The sequence below is a fragment of the Gekko japonicus genome, unplaced genomic scaffold (genome assembly GCF_001447785.1).
Source record: "Gekko japonicus isolate JY-2015 unplaced genomic scaffold, Gekko_japonicus_V1.1 scaffold212, whole genome shotgun sequence".
Lineage (NCBI taxonomy): Eukaryota > Metazoa > Chordata > Lepidosauria > Squamata > Gekkonidae > Gekko > Gekko japonicus.
In genome coordinates, this window is record NW_015161953.1 from 1,111,325 (window position 1) to 1,127,388 (window position 16,064).

The window sequence follows — 16,064 nt, forward strand, 5'->3', positions numbered from 1 at the left end:
CTAGGGAAACTACAGTCTTTCTCTGCAGCGGGGGACCCAAGCAGGAGGGAAGCAACCTCAGCAGGGTATAATGACACAGAATCCACCCTGCAAAGCAGCCATTTTCCCCTGTCTGATCACTGCAGCGCACTCTCATAGCATCGGGATGGTTTGATCAGGCCATCCTGTCTCCGTGCCGCTGTTTCCCTCCCTACTCAGTGTGCACATCATCACACACTCCATAGGGAGCCCTCAATGCTGAGATGTGATTCATTGATTCCCTGTTTAAGCACATCGGGAACAAATGGCAAAAAAAACCTGACTCACCCACGGTTGTGTCTGATCACGCAGTGGCGGGCTGCCCCCGCAGCTTCAAAGGACTGTGTGATCGCGCAACTGTGGGTCAAATTCCTCCGGGGGAAATAGCCTCGCTTCCCCACGCGTTATCTCATGTGTGTGACTGCCACCTTCCTTTGCCTTTTTACTAACAGAACCAAGCTTGCTTGCCTAGCAACAGCCACTGAGGGAAAAGTTAGTCCCACAGGAGCCAAGAAGGAGAAGTGTCTTCATCAGGAGAGACAGCCTGTTTATTCTGTGAGGGAAGAGTGTCCAGCCCCAGCCCCCAGCCAATGGCACGTGATACTCTTGAGTGGCAGTTGATGGGCTAATGGCTGATGGAGCGCACTGCACAGCCAATGGGAGAGCTGGAAATGGCCAAAACGTACGGGAATTATATATATAGGATAACCAACACTGTTAATGGGATATAAACTGTGTAGATGAAATATTTATTTATTTATTTAGAAAATTTATGTTGCCTCTCTAGAGACATGCTTGGGGCGGCTTGCAGCTGAAACAATCAAAACCATTTAGGCACAATGAATAACAAGCCACTGAAACACAAGTTGACCCAATTAAAATGAGCCACTAAAAACGAGCTGTTGGCATTAAAACAAGCCAGTTATAACATTATGTAACCTAAGTCAATTTCTCTTTAACATGTTATTTCTATTAAAGGGGTTTAGCATTTAGATCCTAGGGAGTAAAAGGTCACTGAGCATGGGCAGTTAGTCAAGTAGCTTCTGTATTACCTGCTACAAGAGCACCTTCTCTCAATCAGTCTGGCCTGCAGAATGAAGGGCTAGAGTTTGAGGGAACTGCTCATTTCTTTGCAGGTATGTGATGGGCTCAGCCAGGGAGAAACTGCATAGTAGAATTTCCCTGTTAGGAGATATTGTAAAGGAAGGGAGTCAGTCTGGCCTACAGCAGGAGAGAGAAGGCCTAGAGCTTGACTGAGGGAACTGCTCATTTCTTTGCAGGATCAAGCCAGAGAAATAAAGCATCCAGAACAGCAGGAGCCATTGAAGAGCCCTGCATTATTTGAAGTTAACATGATTTTGAAATTTCTCTTTTCTTTATGTTACTGGACACTGTTTGCTAGGATGTGCTTTTTCTGAAGGGCACCAAAGATCCTGTTTCTACAAATCTTTCTGTGTCTGTAGCAATTACAATTTAGTTATATCTGTGGTTGTAAAGTTGGGTTTATGATAAATATTTATTACCTTGAAAACTACAGTACCTTGAATGTTTTCTTTTTGAAGCAGTTCAGTTACAATTATATTACTATTTTCATTCCTAAAAAAATACATAGGGTCTAGGTGTACCATTAGGCTGTTGTCTTAATTATGCCTTTAATTCGTTTATTGTTCTCTCATAGACAGTTCTGATTCCCTCCCACCCCATCCTGGCTAGGTTCTACTCTAGTTTGTTCATTCTTGTCCAAGATCTAGACTCTAAGAATTGCTACAACTGCTCTGAGATTCAGATGCAAAATAGTATTGGGTGTTATTCAATAGCCTGAGGCTAGGATTGAATGCTGAAAAAGTTCATCCAAGTACAATCCTGGTAGCAGTATGCAACATTACTGGGCGGTTTGTGGCTTGTACGGAATAGCTGCCTACTCAGTTGGAAGGTGGAATTAAGCCTTTGGTCTGGCCAAGCCTGGTACAAATACCAAGAGCCTGGCCTTCTGCCTTTGTCTCTTCATCCAAGCAGTGTGTTCCACTTGCTGCACTTCAGGTTTCTGATTTTCAAGCCTCAGCAACCCTGGATCAGAAAAAAGATCATCTAGGACTAGATTCAGCCCATAGATGAGGTTTTTGTATTTTCTAATATTTTTTTGGCCTGGAGGGCAAAGATTTAATCAGCTGGCAATGAAACTTTGATTTGCATGCAATAAAACAGAATGCTCAATACTGAACACTTTGTTTTCCCTTGGTAGAAGTAATGTTGAGGGCTTTTTTCTTCATTAGTCATACACAAATCTGGGTTTTTGTTTTGTTTAAGAAGACTGGAAATTTTTTACAGAACTGTTAACAACCCAGCTAATAAAACACCTGGAAGATATAAAAGAATCATTGAGCATAATTAACAGGCTGGCCACTTTATTATTGTTCGAAGTGAACATCTGTCTTGCAGTTGGAGATACAAACAGAATTTTTGATGTAGTCCTGAAAGTCTCTTTTGCTTCAATTTACTCAAACATCTTTTTAAATTTAAGGAAGAGATATAAATGTGGGTGGACATACATAGGAAAATTATCCTGTGGATTTTGTTTTAGCAGAAAACAGGGGTCATTTTGTAGAAAAAGAGGTGCAGGAGCTCATTAGCACAACTCATTAGCATAAGTTATTTGCATATTCCACACCCCCTGACATCACCGGAAGGGTGTCAGAAGGCAACACCCACCGCTCAGGCTCCACTGGACTGTTTTGGATTGCTAACTATTGGGGGGGGGGAACGTGCAGATCTGTCCTCACAGAGGAGGGAGAGCTTGTACCTGAATAAAACTTGGTCTTAAAGGTACCACTGGACTGTTTTGGACCAGGGGACCGGGGAGAGCTCTGCAGCTTACCTGGCTGCTTCTTGCTCTGACTGAAGGCTGCTGGGAGCAGGGGGTGGGGCTTGTTGCATGTGCTCTTTACTGCCGGAGCTCCGCTCCTGTGCGCTCCTGCAGGAAATGACCCCTGGCAGAAAATAAATAAAAACTTTAAAAGAGGGATAAAAAGATCTTTAAAAGAGGGATTAATTGGTTACCTGATCAGTACGATCATGTTCTGCATTCCTTTGTACTTTTGTACAGATTTCCAATTCAAAGTGTTAAAGGTGATATTTGGATTGTTCATAGAGAACTATATGTGTGTTAAATGTGTTCTTAATATTGTGCCGTATGTGCTCGTATAATTTCGGATATATGAAATGTGAGTAGTAAATCTGAACTATTTCATTCTTCAAACGTTAAAAGCTGAAACCAGGATAACTAACTGAATTACTGAATACCATCATTAAGGATCTAGTTTGGAGGAAGAGTGGCACACAGTTTTTAGCTTTGAACCTCTGGAAAGGGGTAGAAATAGGAGGACAAAATCCCCAGGGTTTGGATCAATCTGGAGGATCAAGGTAGAGTACTTAACCTCTGTGTGGGGCCTGGAGTTCTTCCAGAATTATGGCTGACATCTAGACTACAGAGATCACTTCCCCTGGAGGAAACAGCCACTTTGGAGGATGGAATCTGGGGTAGTGCACCCCTCTGATCTCTCTCCCTTCCCCAAACTCTGCCCTCCCAAATCCCTACCCCAAATCTCACTAACGGAAGCCATGCAAGGCACTGCTGATGATCCTGCTGCAACTGGTCCATATGCTGCCCACGGTGCTCTTCCTTTTCTCCCTTCTTCTTTGGACACACACAGTTACAGTGAGTGCACGTACATCCTGCATGTTTGTGTCCGGGCATGGGACTTCTTGATTCCTCCGCAGTGCAGGAACAAGACATGAAGAGAGGGGGGAATTCTAGTGAACTCAGAGGTAGGCTTTCTGATTGAGTGAGGGTATATCAGAGATGTTCCTGATGTGGGAATACTTCCAAATAAGGAAAGGAAGTGGAGACTTGGGGTGGGGAAGAGGTGACTTGAAGGAGGGTGATTCTATGCCCTGTGAATTTTCCCAAGAAGGAAAGAAAGGAATATTTGAGGCAGGAAGGAGGCATATCAGAGTTGAACTTGGTTACTTCATGGGAATGTGGGGTGTCATGTGAGGAAAAGAAACTCCATCAATTAGAGTCTGGTATCACTGGCACCTCTCTTTTTAGAAAGGAATGTGGCAAGATGACAGAGGGCCATGTCCAAGAGTATCTCAGTTAAACCAAATTACCTTTGGTAATACTCTAAGCACCTTCGAATCAGTTCCTCTCTCTGGGCTTCAACTGTGCCGGGGAATATTTCTCTATGCTTATCGTGGTGCTTTGGTTTGCTATTGAGTTCCTCTGGCAATGATGCAATTAGGCTGGACATTTCCATTCCTACCTACTAAACCAATGAATCTGTCGCTTCTTATTGCTTATGTTCTACCCACCTGGGTATTATAGGTCCCACAAAGAAAGCATACTAGTCTCTTATAAATAAACCAAATCATGTGGTAGTCGGTATGTTTGGGTTTATTGTAAACTAGGGAAAAGGCCCGATGTGGAAATAAATACAACAATCTCTAGAAAGAGGCTCTGGGCGGGTGCCCCAGCCTTGGACACTCAGTGTCAATTTGCTGTGGTGACCTCAGCAGGGTATAATGATACTGAGTCCACCATTTTCTCCAAAGGAACTGATCTCTGCTACCTAAAGAACAGTTGTAATTTTGAGTGATCTCCAGCCCTCACCTGGAGATTGGCAATGATGGTTCCCCAGAAGGGAATGGTTGGTTTGGAGGGTGGAGTCTGTGGCTTTGTAGCTGTCCGAGGTCCCACGCCTCCTGAAACCTCACCCTCTCCAGGCTCCATCCCTCACATCTCCAGGAATTTCCCACCTGGAGTTGGAAACCCTATCTCCTTCCCAGCCAGTCATCAATCTACCTTTATTTCCCTCTCACTCTTCTGCTTTCCACCCCCCACACACCTGCAGCCTCTCCCATGCTCTGAAGCCCTGACTGCTATGTCACATTAGCTGTCATTATATGTCAGCAGCATATAAGGATACAGAGCCCACCATTTTCTCCAGGGGAACTGATCTCTGCCTTCTGGAAAGCAGTTGTAATTCTGAGTGATCTCCAGCCCTCACCTGGAGATTGGACACATTTTACCTCAGAACAGAAAACTGTTTAGAATGTTAGAGGCAAAAGCCAATCAAGTCGCAGATGCAAACGACTTCTTGTGTTCTGAGGCAAATGAGGCTGCATATGCAAATAACCTCTGTGTTCTGACTGGTTATGGGGGGGGGAGGAACAGCAAACTCTTTAGAATGTTGGAGGTGAGACTCAAGCAATGCAGCCAGTGGATAGGGACAGATTCTGACTAACACACCAGGGTGCCAACCAATTCTGGAGTGTGTGGAATGTTCTAGAGAAGTGCCACCACCATTCGGCTTCTATATATAAGGGAGATATGTACGTAGGTACCATAGCCTGTTGAAAATTGTGTAAACCACGAGCAAGTAACATCTGCTCTTTACAACCCTTTTTCTTCTCTAATATTTGTTATGTGGTAAACAATTATTAGCCTGTTCATGTTCCCAGAAAGCCATGTGATTTGTTTTCGTATGATTTTTGGGTGGTGGAGCCTCAGAGGAAACCTTTGCCTGGCAGGCCTGTGGTTGCTCATGACCTCCCTGTTTAGGTCTTTCAGGAAACTGTTTGGCTGAAACCTGCTCTGAAAATGTGAGCACTGAGCACATTAATTGGCTACTTCTTGCTTGTAAATCTAGTACAAAGAAGCCAAAACAGTAATTTTTACAACTGTGGTAGGGTGTGGTTTCAGGTAGTCCAATAGGCTATAATGAAAAGAATGGGGCAAAATACTTTACTGAAGAATGTCAATTTAGAACTTACCTTGTTCTGTGTTTTGATGCAGCTGTTATGAATGCAAGGGGTAGAAAGAAACTGAAGGTGTGAGAAGCAATTAGCTGCTCATTGGTTTAATTTACCCAGTTTCAGTCATATTCTCTGTGGTGGTTCCCAACTGTCATTTCACAGAATATGCAAAGCAGAAATGTTCAGGAGGGCATTTTTGGTGAAGGGGATTAGAAATATGGCATAATGGAATAGTTCTGAAATAGGATTGTAGTCTGTCGCAATGCCTGTTGTTGCATCACCTTGCTTCTACTGCATTGTTTTCCACCTTTGTAACAGACTTTCTGCAATATGGTATGTCATGCCTTAGACCAGATTTGTTTGTTTGTTCATGTTGATTTCCAGTTCTGTAGTCTTAGTCCTACTGCATTGTTTGTTGGATGTCTTATGCTGTTTGATTGGATTTTTTTAAAAAAAATATTTTGTAACCCACCTCAGTAAGAAAGGTGGGCTGTAAACAAAATAAATAACAAAATACTGACTAACTGCTGCCTATGCAGCAGCACATTATTTGCATGCCTAGCAATATCTTCCCTTACCAATTTCGCTTGAGAGCCATATTAGTAACGTCACCAGAAATGAAACTGATATGTGAATAAGTAACGTTGTGAATTGTGACAGAAAAGCCTAAAGAAGCGCTAGTCACTTGCACTTACCCTTTTGCCATCTCTCTGAACACGTGGACCAGCTTTCAGTATGCTGCTTAAACTTGGTGTGGAAAGAACCTTCAAATTACAGCCAAGGTGTGGTGACCCAATAAGGCTTTCAAGGTAGGAGCTGAAGAGAAGTGGCTTGCCTATTGCCTGCCTCTGCATAGCACCCTGGACGTCTTGGTAGTCTCCCATCCAAGTACTAACTGGGGCCAAACATTCTTAGCTTTCGAGATCAGACAAGATTGGGCTTTCCTGGGCCATGCAGGTCAGGGGCATGGAAACTTAAATCTTCAAAAATAATTGATAAATTTGTGTTATTTTGTACTTTGATTCTTTAGAGTAGGGTAACAGGGTGCCAAAGACAAATTGAACTTTTGGTCTACATGCTATGTAGTCTGGGGAGTAGAGGGCATCTCAGCTTACATCATCAAGTCTTTTAAACTATAAACAGGAAGAAAATGCTAACAATAGATAATATTCAGCAGTTCGTGGTATTTTTCTGTTGTGTAAAGTTCTGCATTCAGTAGCTAAATGCAGCTGACCTGGATGTTAAGGACATATAAGTTTCCAGCATCAAAAACAAGTAGAAAATTGAATATGTCCTGTGTATGTGATAGTGTTCAAGTAATGTATGAAGCGTTTATTGTTTTCACACTTTAATGGCTCCTTGTTGTTAAAGTGTATAAAGACTTCGTGACTCCTTTGCCTCAGGCTGATAGTCTCTGCTGATTTATTCCCAAGCACTGCAAACTTTCTTATTGGTTTGGTGAGTCCAGACATATTTATATGCTGACACAGCTCTGACAATACTAGGCATCCTGAGATGTGGGAGATATACTTGCACTTATCACATCCTTGCCAAACTTCAGTCATTAAGGAGAAACCAGGCCTGTAATTTCATTTATTGAGAATGATTCATAGTGCAAAATGGGTGTAAATGAACTTAACATTCCTGGGGCAGTAAAAACAAATAATTTCAAAACCCAGATCGTCTAGTGCTATACACACACAAAAAGACAGGTATATTTCTGTCCTAGGATCCTGATACTGGCACAGGGCCTGTTTTGCTAGCTAGTATCCTGTTAGCCCAGATGAAGATATGTGTGCAAGAAAAATGCCTTCACTGGAAGAAACACTGTTGTGTGATGGGACAGCTGTTGCATTGTTAATGTAAAGTATCTGCACTGTGCAACAGTTTTCATCCAGTGAGGATGGGTAATGAGTATCAACTGTGCTGCTTCTTATGCAATAAAAGCAGTAACAATCTTATGCAAAACAGATCCATTTCAAGGATTTACTGTTCAAGCAAATAAACTGAAATCACTTTCAGATGTAACTACCAGTGGCATTAACTGTAACAATAAAAATTTCAAATGCACATAGCAAAGAGATACTTGTTCTACAATTACTGTCATCATGAATATAGACAAACATGGAGCATAAAATCTAGGTTTCAGAAATGGAGTTTAACAAGCTCTGAATTCAGTTTCATACATGTGCAGAATATCTTGTAGATATGAAAATGTTCCTCTGAATGGCACTTTTAGGTTCACTCACCACATTTCTTAAGGTTTTCCACCAGTTATGGGCCAAATATCTATTAAACCCTAACTAGATGAGAAATGGTTATGCTCCCACATGCTTCTGGTACAACTGGCCCTGGAATTGGGAGCCAGCCTTTCCCCTCATGACTTCAAAACTCATGGACATTTTACGCAGAAAACAAAGAGAGGGAGTAGACGTTTCCGGTGGCAGCAGTGGCTAGGAGTGTCTTTCACCAGCTTTTGCTTTTGCTGGTGAACTAGCTGTGGCTTTTTTTGGGCAAAAAAGCCTAGGAGTGTATTACTAACATCCAGTGTTCCCTCTAAGCTGAGTTAGTGTGAGCTAGCTCACAGTTTTTTAGCCTCCAGCTCACACATTTTTGTCTTAGCTCAGGAAGGGATGGCTCCAGAGCAAACTAATTTATGCAGTAGCCAAACCACCTGCTCACAACTTTCATGCCAGTAGCTCAAAAAGTAGAATTTTTGCTCACAAGACTCCACAGCTTAGCGGGAACATTGCTAACATCTAGATTATATTACTGCAATGTTCTTTATCAGGGCTACCATTGAAGAGTGTCTGGAAATCTCAGTTCTAACATAATGCTGTGTCAAGAGTGTAGAGAAAATACCACTTCAGTCTTATTCATCTACTAGCAGTAAAGCCTGTTGTGAAAGCAATACAACGAGCTCTAGAAAGATGTGATATGTAACAAATGCATAGGCTGGAAGGAGGTAAAGTAAATATTAGCAGTGTGTAAGTGAAAGATACAAATGTGGAAGTAAAGTCTCACATGCCTTATGTTACACAATAGCCGGTGTCCAAGGTCACACAATGTGGGCCAGAAAATGTTGCACACAGGGGTCTGTGGAGTAGTGTGAACAACTGGGCAGTCTGCAAAGTCATTTTATGTTGGATGTCCATGTCATTCAATGTGGTTGTGGTTGCACTGTCCACCCTGTTAGAGCAGAGGTCTCAAGGGAAGGTGGGTTGGAAGTGAGTGGTTGTGATGAAAGTCTCAGTAGGTTACATGGGAATGAGAAGGAGGAGGCTTTGGAAATGAATTTTGTGAAGTGTCTATAGTTTTGAAAGTTGTCATTTATGGTAGAGAAGTGTGGCTGAAGAATGTTTTCCAGCAAGATAGTTTAGGGCTGGATGGTTTCAGGGAAACAGGTAGGCCGGCTGCGGCCCTTCCACCCCCCCAGGCTGGCCACGGCCCTCCCCCCAGACAGGCCCTGTCGGCCCAGGTAGGCTGGCCACAGCCCTCCCCCCCAGACAGGCCCTGCCAGCCCAGGCAGGCCGGCCGCGGCCCTCCCACCCCCCCAGGCAGTCCCTGCCAGCCCAGGTAGGGTGGCCGCGGCCCTCCCCCCAGACAGGTCCCACCTGCCAAGGTAGGCCAGCTGTGAGTCTCCCCCCCCCCACAGACAGGCCCTGCTGGCCCAGGAAGGCCAGCCGTGGCCCTCTCCCCCCCAGGCAGGCCCCACCGACTCACCTCAGAATCCAGCTTGGGGGGGGGAAGATGGGCCCTACCTGCTGCAAGGCTCTCCCAAGGGCTGAAGAATGGTTGGCAGGCAAAACTGTTCAGATTGGAGTTTTGGCAGGAGCTGGCTCTGTGGGTGGGACTCAGGCACACCTTCTGATGAGCAGTTCAAGCAACCAACTGATTTTGGCAAGCATAGAATGTTGCCATGCGAAATCACGTTCCTCAGTTGGGGGGTGGGGGATTCTCTGCTTTTGTGGGCTCCTGCCCAATGCCAGCCAGCTGGCTGGAGGGAAGAAATTCCCTCCCCCAACAGCAATGTTGCCAGGAATAAACGTGACATACCTATGTCACTCAGAAGTGCCGTCAGGGGGCAATGCTCTGGTTTTTGGTTTGAGGATGATTTTGCCATAGAGTTTTGCCCCAAAACCAGAGCGTCACCCCTGACGTCACTGACATGCCTGTGTCAGTTCCTGGTAAAGCAGGCATGTCATGTGACAATGCTTCCATCTCCTGGAATGTCCCCTCCCAAACCCCTCCAACAGACCTGACAACCCTAAATGTGGCCACTTACCTTCCACTGGAGCCTGCTCCTGGTGGGAGGGAGCCGATTTGCCCCTGCGTTGGAAGGGGGGGACGGACCCTTTAGAGCCAGCCTCTTTAGTCCCAGCACCACCCACTGCCCAAATCAGACCACGTGTTCTGCTCGGCCCACCCTTCCGCCCTGTTTTTAGTGCAGGTTTTTGACCAGTTGCCTGTTGGGGCCAGGTAGAAATTTTTCACCTTCTCTCTGATTGGCTTTTGGATGAGGTTGTTTTTACTTACCTTGCACTGTTGCAGTGGCTTTGGTAATTGGTGGGTCGGGCCATTAAATAGGTTGGTCACTTAGTTTGGGAGGTGGTGTAGTGTAGTTAGGAAGCAGAAATGGTGAGCACCTGGGCATTCTTTCCAGTTGGAAGTAAGGGGTTTCCCGGGCTTGGCTTATCTTGGCGGGCTGTGTGGCTTTTGGGGTGGTGGGCCAGGATTTCTTATAATATGCCAGGCCACCGATTGAGAGCCACAGGGATGGCTCGAGGTCGGGGAGGGTGCCTCGCCCATGGGGGAATGGGAGGTAGTCAGGAGTTGACATCTGCCCTGTTCTTTCCACACTGATAAGTATCCCTTGCGGTTTGTTCAGTTAAGTAGTTAATAAAGTGGTCTTTGTTAAATCCATATATGGTGTCTGTCTCTTCATTCCAACTGTGGGGGCAAAGCACTGTATGTCTTGGGACCGACATACCTTAAGGGCTGCGTACTCCCACATGAACCTACTGTACCATTACAAACATATTCAAGGGACCCTGCTTTGATTGCCCCCTCATCTCAGGCTCGATGGGTAGTAACCTGAGAAAAGTCCTTCTTGGTTGTGGCACCAAAACTATGGTATTCTCACCCAGGGGAGATTTACCAGTTCCCGTCTATCATTATTTTCTCTTAGGAGGTAAAGACCATTTGTTTCATTTGGCGTTCCCTTACTGACTCTCCTTCCGGTTTATACACACATGTTTATACACAAATATACAAGTTTTAAGAGTCAGGTTTTTTAAAAAAATGTTTGCTGCCTTGAAGGCCCCAAATGGGTGGAAAGGCAGGATAAAAATAAATATCCATGCTGAGGAATGACCGTGCAGATCACTGGGTTGGAGTGTAGAAGGACAACAGGGTGAAATTGATCCCTTTTCTCAGTGGAATTGTGCTTAAGGGAGAGAAAGAAGGGAAGATTTCACTCTCTTGACCTTCCCCCAAATGGTGCAGCTGCTCCTCTTTACAGAATGAGCTGTCTGGGGTTCAGAATGCAGAGCAGAAACAGAGAGGAATGTTGAAAACTCCTCATTCTGTGAATGGATTGTAGGATACACACCCATGTTTCATTTCACATATAAAATAACCAGTAATTGTGCACATCAACTGAATTTCACACATTAACTGTTTTATACACCCCCCACAAATACAGCTGTGTGTAATAAACAGACCTTAATTAACCATGTGGCTTGAGTAAACTTCATAAACAAAGACTGTTATTCCCAAATTTACCCAATAATAAGTCTTAGCACACTTCTGAAGAGAGTACTGTTGGCACAGCTGCTAAATTCTGCATCTCTGTTTAAGTGCAGAGAGAGGGATTTGAGGCTGAAGTACAAAAGTATTCTTGTGTATTTGTTTAGTTTTAAAGATGCTAGTGCAAACTGTAGTTCAGCCTTTCTCTGTCACACTCCTATGCCAAAGTTTACTTACTGGAATTTAACTTTCCTTTTGCAGCATCTCACTGAGGCTGCAGCTGTGACATGGTATCTTAGATGAGGGATCTCATCCTGTACATGCAATTTGCACTCAAATCTATTCAGGTTGAGAGAGAAAAGTGATGGGGTGATGGTTGTTGCAGGATTCTGGACTTTCTTAAGAGTCCTTGTGTAAAAAGAGAATGACTGTGGCTTCAGGCAATGAATGGAACATGAGAATCTCAGTGCACATGTAAAGAAAAGTCAGGCGTTCACAGAACATGATTTGTGCATACTTCCACTGTAACTTGTGAACAGAGTTACTATCTGTCTTCCAAGCCTTTGTCTGCTTTCCCCCACTCACCATTTTCCCCCACTCACCTAGCTGCTGCTGCTGCTGTGATTGCCTAAGCCAAGGCTTCTTTTTTCTTTGGGAATGAGTGAAATGAAAGACAAGGATTTATTTAAAACACTTCTGTGCTGCCTTTCCACCCAAATAGGGTTTCCAATGCAGCAAACATCAAGACATCAAAACAGTGCCCTGACCTAGATAGCCCAGGCAAGCCCAGTCTCGTCAGATCTTGGAAGCTAAGCAGGGCCAACCCTGGCAAGTAATTGGAAGGGAGACCTCTGAGGAATACTAGGGCTTGGAATGCAGAGGCAGGCTGTCAAGTCACCTCTCTGAAACGTTGAAGCCCCATTAGGGGTTGCCAGAAATCACCATGACTTCCAGGCATGCAAGCACACACACACACACATGCACACGCACAAAACCCATCCCCAAAAAGAGAGAGATCAAAACATTTTGGCATTAAATTAGTGTTTCAAATTAGCTGTGTACAAAGTAATTCAATAGAAATCTATAAATACACAACACAAAAAACAGCAACGGATTTTATATGCACGATCACACAGTCAACATCTGCCTCCCTTCCCCAGCCATTGGTTTCTGGCTCAAAACCGCTTTAAACTGGAGTATTTTGTTACCAGGTCCCAAAGTGGTGTTTTCTCAGCTCTCCCGTTCAAAGCCACATTTTCGCCCTGTGTGATCGCTCCTCCGGTGTCAAGCCACTTCCGGTTTAAACCCCCTCCCTGCTCGAAAGCTGCCTGAGGCTTCCACTTTTTGCCCGCCATTTTTTTTTAGCGTTGGTGGTGCACGCATAGGTGGAGCTCCGCTACCATGTTTAGAAAACTGACATTTAAATGGTAACTTGTTTTAGAGTTTAGATGAGTTCGGGATCTCATGGAGGCCATTTTCGGGTCAAACGTTTAAAGGGAAGTCTTTTGTTGGAGGGGTTGGATTGATTCACCCTGGTGGTTCTGTGCATGCGCCATGGTAGTTTCGCCCCCCCCATTCTATGGATGAGTGCCTATGCGCAAACTGAGAAAAAATTAAAAAACCCACCGACACACGCTCCCGCGCGTTGGTAGTGTAGACACCGGGGAGCGACGCGACTGTGCAGTGAGTCAGGATAAGGGAGGTAAGTGTGATCGCGATTATCCAGATCAAATATAATCTGGTTAGAACCGGAGTAGTTTAACCCGCTCTCAGCATGCCGTCTGACCACACCCACTGAGAGACAGATGAATCTCCCTAGGAAGGAAGTTCCGAAGTTTTGGTGCTACTACTGTGAAAACTTTTTCTTTGGTTGCCACCCATCTAGCCTCAGATGGCTGAGGCACCCAAAACAGGCCTTCTGAAGATGATCATAGTGAACACTCACTTCATAGGGGAGCAGGTGGTCCATATTCAATATGTTTAGCATAATTTTTATGTAAGAAACTCTACAACAGTAGACTTATACAATATTTTCAATATTATTTAATAATACACATAATGCATTATTAAATAGTTTGATGTTTTCAGTGCTCTAAAGATTAATCTAATATCCAAATATGCTGTTATCTATACTCGGTCCCTCATCAACTGTGAACAGGAAGACGAGTGGTGGTGGCAATTTTCATCCAAAAATCTTTCTCTTTTGAGCGGCTTCCCGCACCAGACATTGCCAGCATTGAATGTGTAGGCCTGGCATGGAGTTGCAGGGAGAGGATGGGGGTCTTGCTGGATAATCGCCCACCCAGCTTGCAAACTGGCTCCCTGCTGAGGTTGGCTGAGGTGGTGGTGGAGTGGCCTTCGCATTTCCCCAAACTGATAGTTTTTGGCAATTTCAGTGTCCATGCCGACACTGCCTTGTCTGGTGCCTCCTTAGACTTTATGGCCCTTTTCAGACTATCTATTCTGTTTTAGTAAGTGGATTTTTCCTGTCATTTCAGACAGACCCGTTTCAGTAACTGGCTGCTTGTGTAATTTATTTACCTGTTCAGATAAACCCGCTTGTGTTGTGTCCTGTTGTTGAAATGTACCTGAGCTGTTGTTGATGTAAACTGCTTCCTTCCATTTTAACATCTCTCTTTGCGCTTCTGATTCTCCAGTGTGCTGTTTGAAAGGCCCATAGCCCTTCCTCTAATGCCCCCCCCCCCCCCCCCGGGCCATTTTCATTGCCTTGGAGGGTTTTTGAAAATATTCTTATGCGAGTGTTAAACCAATCTCGCACTTTGGTGTCGTAGGGGTACCATAGAGATGCCTGGACTCTTGTTTGCTTTGTCTCTCTTCCTTGGAATGCATGGGGAATCTGTAAACATCCTTACATGCAGATTTACATGAGAGTAGCCCCATTGGCTTCAGTACAGTTATTCATGTCACTCACGGGATGCTCTCAAACAGCAGCTCTGAAACAGAAACCGTTTTTTTCTGCTAACAGTTTGCATGGGGGAAAGTATCAATTTGTGGGAGGTTGGGGAGATGTTATCTTTCCGTTTTAAGGACTTAAATGAAAACTTATCTTGCATTTACAGCTCAGTATTTTCAGGTTCTCTTGCATTTTTGTGTGTGCGCTCTCTCATTGCAACCCAGGTCTGATAACGATCCAGTGTGTTGGAAGGGTTGCCAGGTCCTTCCTGGCTAAAGTGGGGGTGGGGTGGGGAGTAGGGCTGCCAGCTCCAGGCAGGGGAAACTTCTGGAGATTTGGAGATGGAGCCTGGGGAGGACAGGGACCTCAGTGGGGTACAATGCCATACAGTCCACCTTCCAAAGCATCCATTTTCTCCAGGGGAAGTGATCTCTCTAGTCTGGTTAATAACCCCCCCCCCCACTTTAGCCAAAGTCCATGCCCAGGAAGCCCTGCACACACTTTTGGGGCAGATAGTCAGCCCATGTTTTCTCAGAAGCAGGGTTGCCTGGGTTTTTTAATTTTTCCAGCTTGACCCAAATCTCCCTGAATTAGGGATGCCAGCCTCCAGGGGAGACCTGGGGATCCTTCAGAATGACAGCACAGCTCCAGTCCACTTTCCAAAGCATGTGTTTTATCAAGGAGGACTTTTCTCTGTAAACTGGTTAATATCCACTCACCACTTTAACCTGTGCTGTAGTTCTGAGAGATCCCCAAGTCCCACCTGGACGCTGGCAAAACCTGGAAAAAGTTAAAAATCCAGGCAGCCTTGCTTCTAAGTGGTGGGTGTTAATTGAGATTGCTTGAGATGCCACTTATCTGAAGCCACTTCCCAGAGTTTTATGATAATTTATGATAATTTTATGATAATTCTGTTTTGATAGCCAATGTTATCAGGGCAGTGTTAGTACCCTCTTTAGTAACGTGTCTTTCTACATTTGTTTTCCTTATAATGGAACAAATAAATGTTAAAAATAATACCTCTTATTGGCATATCTGGCTCCTATAACTTAAGGGACTAATAGTTTTCTGGATTGTATAAGATTAGGATCATAGAAGAAGAAGAAGAGATTATATTTATACCCCGCCCTTCACTACCCAAAGGTGTCTCAGAGCTGCTTACAAACTGTTTTCCTTTCCCCTCTCCTCCCCACAACAGACACCCTGTGAGGTAGGTGGGGCTGAGAGAGCTCTTGACAGAAACTGCTCTTGAAAAAGCAGCTCTTATCAGAACTACGACTTGCCCAAGGCCATCCAGCAGGTGCAAGTGGAGGAGTGGGGAATCAAACCCAGTTCTCTCGGATTAGAGTCTTAACCACTTAACCACTACACCAAATTGGCTCTCATAGAGTTGGAAGTGACCTCCAGGGTCATCTAGTCCATCCCCCTGCACAGTGCAGGAAATACACAAATACGTCCTCCTCCACACACCCAGTGACCACTGTTCTGTGCCCAGAAGATGACAAAAACCCTCCAGCATCTCCAGCCAAACTGGCCTGGAGAAAAATTGCTTCCTGACCCCAAAGTGGCG

The 16,064-nt window shown here is 44.6% G+C and overlaps 1 protein-coding gene across 1 annotated transcript in view; it reads left to right on the forward strand.

Annotated features, from left to right (window-relative positions):
• SLIT3 (slit guidance ligand 3) overlaps positions 1-16,064 on the forward strand; it is a gene marked incomplete at its 3' end in the record, with an annotated part of 512,561 nt that overhangs the window by 61,570 nt on the left and 434,927 nt on the right. The gene's annotated exons all lie outside the window — the stretch shown is intronic.